The sequence below is a fragment of the Sceloporus occidentalis genome, unplaced genomic scaffold (genome assembly GCF_023333645.1).
Source record: "Sceloporus occidentalis isolate IW3139 unplaced genomic scaffold, rSceOcc1.0.p SCAF_18, whole genome shotgun sequence".
NCBI classification, from domain to species: domain Eukaryota; kingdom Metazoa; phylum Chordata; class Lepidosauria; order Squamata; family Phrynosomatidae; genus Sceloporus; species Sceloporus occidentalis.
In genome coordinates, this window is record NW_028316998.1 from 1,945,407 (window position 1) to 1,949,608 (window position 4,202).

A 4,202-nucleotide genomic window follows, 5' to 3' on the forward strand; every position below is an offset into this window, starting at 1 on the left:
ATGTTTAGTGACAAAGATGCCTATGGGAGACTGGGGACAGAGTTTGCCTTTGTCCCCAGTTTCCTATAGGCATCTTTGCCACTAAATAGCTTCCCATAGTCCCATGTTTAGTAACAAAGATGCCTATGGGAAACTGAGGGCAAAGGCAAATTCTATCCCCAGTTTCCTATAGGCATCTTTGTCATTAAATTGCTTCCCATAGTCCCATGTTTAGTGACAAAGATGCCTATGGGAAACTGGGGGCAAAAACGAATTATGTCCCCAGTTTCCCGTAGGCATCTTTGTAACTAAATTGCTTCCCATAGTCCCATGTTTCGTGACAAAGATGCCTATGGGAAACTGGGGACATAGTTAATTAATGGGATTAATTAATGGTAATTAAAAGTATGCACTGGTGCTTTTTAGATGATTGCTTGATATTTTTTTAATGTGACAAATGCAATTGATAAAACATCAAAGATTTGTAAAAAAAAAAAAAATACTTTTTGAAAAAAGGTGAAAATGGCATATACCAATTTGAGTCAAATAGTTTCTTGCAGATTTCACCTTGTTTTCAAGAAGTAGATTTATAAAAATGTTTAGTGGCTCTTTGTTTTATTAATTACATTTGTCACATAATAAACAATTCACAATCAATTATCTAAAAAGCACCAGTGCATACTATTTCCAGACTTCTATTGGACACTTTGATTAACTGCTTTTCATATATATATATATATATATATATATATATATATATTTGCTAAACAGCTTGAAATTGTTCAAAGTGCATTTTTTACAGTAGATTTTACTTATTTATGTGTGACTGCCTGAATCTCTGTGTGCGAGAGGGACTGCTTGAGTCTCTGTGTGCATGTGAGAGAGAGAGAGACTACCTTCTAAGTGGCATCAGCACACTTATATTTCGATGCTTGTCCCTTCCCCTTGTAAACGCTGATAAATTAATCATAACCATCAATGAGACCATCCCACAGATTTTTTTTTGGCCTATTGATTCATTTATTATGTACCCTCCACAATCCTTTCCCACTTTTCCTCCTTAAAAGTGCAAAAACAGGTGAAAAGAATGTATGTAGATTCAATTTCGGCGGCTTTGGAGTTTGTTTCAGTTTGTTTTGTCAGGAACTCTCCTCGGTATCTCCTCTTCAGTTTCTTCAGAAAATTGACTTAGGGTAAAGGAGGAAGGAGAGTCATGGGAATATAAGAAAATAGAATGGACGGAGAACAGAGTAGGGAGACTGTGCGGAGATTTCATGTCTGTTTAAATAATTCTGGTTGTCATATATAATCATGTATTAATGCCTGCGCACTTGAGCTGCTCTCAGAGAAGTCTGTTCTGCCATCTGGTTATACAAGATGGGTTGATAAAACTCAGAAAAGTAGAATCATAGATGAAAAAAAATATGGCAAAATAAGCTCTGGTCGTTTGAGTGTGAAACACACATTGGTCATGACCATACCCGGGATCTTTCTAAATAAGCTGACTCTGAGACTTTAGAAAAATTAACCCTTTGATAGCCCATCAAGATTATACGTAGTGACTCACCAGATGTGTTACCCAAATGGCTTGACTACCAGTCCTTGTGGAAACCTTGACTTTACATAATTTAAAGATCCGCTTTATCGAGTCACCTTTGTTCAAGAAGGAATATCAACTATAACATATTGGAGCAAAAACATCAATTGGGAGTCTTATGTTGTAGTGCAGCAGGGTAACATATGAAGGAATCAGCTCCAGGCCGGGTCACCCTGAGAATTTGCCCCTTTAAGATTAGGGCAAAAATTTGTGGTGTTCCTGAAATGTATTTGTCTACTGTAACGGTATATGGCTATGCTTGCATTTCGTACCACCATTAAAGGGTCAATAAATTATTCTCTTTATAATATGCATTTATTAGTGATACATATCCTATTAAAAACATTAATACAAGGTCATCAGAAAACCTAAATGCAAAATCTATTTAAAAAAGAATCTCCGAGAATATATATTCCTGACGGAAGAACCACTCGGTGCGGTTTATTTCAGCATGTTATGTAACAGATTACTGGTGCCCAGCTACATCGGGAAATAAACAGTCCATTAGTAAATACTAAATCCAGCATAGCCTGCTTCTTTGTTTGCTCCTCTACCAATTGCCTGTAAGAAATGTAGGATGTCTCTACTCCTGGCTGACGCTGCTGTTTGGTTTATCCAATCTACATCAGGGAGATTAACCTCCCCAATTATCATAACCTCACCTTTCAATGACATTTTAGTAATTTCTTCAAGTAGCAGATGTTCAAGCTTTTCTGTGTGTACAGGGTGTCTATAACACCAATGCGAACAACCACTTTGTTCTATAGCTACCCAAACTGTCTCTAGGTTCTTATATAACCTTTAAGCTACTTTTTACAATCACTGCTGTGTTTCTGACATCTTTATCCTTTCATTACACATGTATCCTGGAATAGAAATATCCCAATCATTTTTCTCATTGTACCAGATCTCAGTGACAGCCACTTAATCCACGTTATCACTTGTTACCAATGAAGTAAGTGCATGGATCTTATTTCTTAACCCCTTCGTGACAAAGGCTGATTCTATTTTTTGTACCCTTCGTGACAATGGCCGTTTTATCGTTTCTGCGGTGTTTGTGTTTAGCTGTAATTTTCTCTTAACCCATTTACTAAACCCACACAAGTTATATATTGTTGTTTTCAGGACAAGAAGGGCCTTCTTCGGACACCATTATTTTTTTCATATCATGTAATTTCCTATAATAAAAACAATAAAATATGACGAAAAAAAACAAATTTTCTCACTTTTACTTGAAAAATCATTTATTCATCATAAAAAACTGCTGAAAAAAACTGCTAAATAGATTCTACTATTTGTCCAGAGTTTAGAAATACCCAATGTTTTTATGTTTCTTTGCTTTCTTCTGCACGTTATGGGGCAATAAGTACAAGTAGGGTTTTGCTTATTCAAAACCATTTTTCTCTGAATCCGGTAATTCTGTCTCCATGTGGTATTTGGGTCATCTTTGAAGCCGGAAAATTAAATTTACCCCACCAAACCATATATTTTTGAAAACTAGACACCCCAGGGTATTTCAGATGCTGATAGTTTACCCCTTTCCATGCACTAATCCTACCACTAGCCCTTGTCAAAGTTTGTGATAGTAATTGTTTTTGGTGTTTTTTTCACATACTTTGTACTTCAGGTGTGAAATTACAGCTCCTGGTATATGTTACTGTCACACACCACCCCGATATGTGTTCAGCAACATCTCCTGAGTACACTGATACCCCACATGCATGGGTTGGTCAGATTGTTTGGGGGCAAAAGGGCCACATTTGGAACAGTTTTTCAACTTGGAAGTTTTACATCTGGGTAAAGAAAAATGCTTGTACCCAACTATCAGTAGGGACAGGTTACAAGAAAGTCTGGCCTATCTTCAAGAAGGGATTTGATCTAGCACCGTTAAGCGATCCCTCAGCCATGGAATAGACAAAGGGGACACTTGTCAGTGCAAATAAAAACGCTTAAAAAATGGTGGAGCAAATAAAATCTGAAAAACAAAAAATAAAAAAAAAAATACAAAAGTGGAGCAGGAACAAAAAAAATAATTAAAAATGGGAAACTGTGTGATACAATTTGAAGCAGTTACCAACACAGAGTACAGGTTTTCCAGGGCAATCTGGACACTAAAATGCGGTGTCCTTTCTTTGCCGCATAGTACCGCAAGCTACCGTATCGAAAAAATACAGCAGCTTGAACAAAGGGACGCTTGTATAGAAGTTATCTACATAAAAGTGGTAGCCTTTGTTCATAAGGGGGAATATTAGGTCCCAAACAATCTTGGCACTGGTGCCCAGATGTTCTGGGCAACCTGTAGGGTCAAGGTGGCTATCCTTACCCTCGTATACCCGGAAGGCATGAGTATACCCAGTCTCCCTCTCACAGAGCTTATACACCTTTACTCCATACCTAGAGAGCTTGGAAGGAATATACTGCTTGAATACCAACCTTCCTTTATATTTCATGGGGGATTCATCCACGCAGATATCCCTTCCAGGTGTTTAATCCTCTGGAAACCTGGCAGCGAGATGGGTAATCAGGGGGCGGATTTTATAGAGCCTATCAAACTGGGGGTGCTCCTTAGGGGGGCACAGGCTGTTGTTATTAAAATGCATGAAATGAAGAATCATTTCATACCTTT

General features: G+C 37.6%; 1 non-coding gene across 1 annotated transcript; it reads right to left on the reverse strand.

The window, feature by feature from the left end:
• Positions 1 to 3,385: 3,385 nt before the first annotated feature.
• Positions 3,386 to 3,515, reverse strand: LOC149302543 (small nucleolar RNA SNORA35). The gene has a single exon (XR_016272074.1). It is a non-coding gene; the product is annotated as a small nucleolar RNA SNORA35 (small nucleolar RNA).
• Between the last annotated feature and the right edge of the window lie 687 nt (positions 3,516 to 4,202).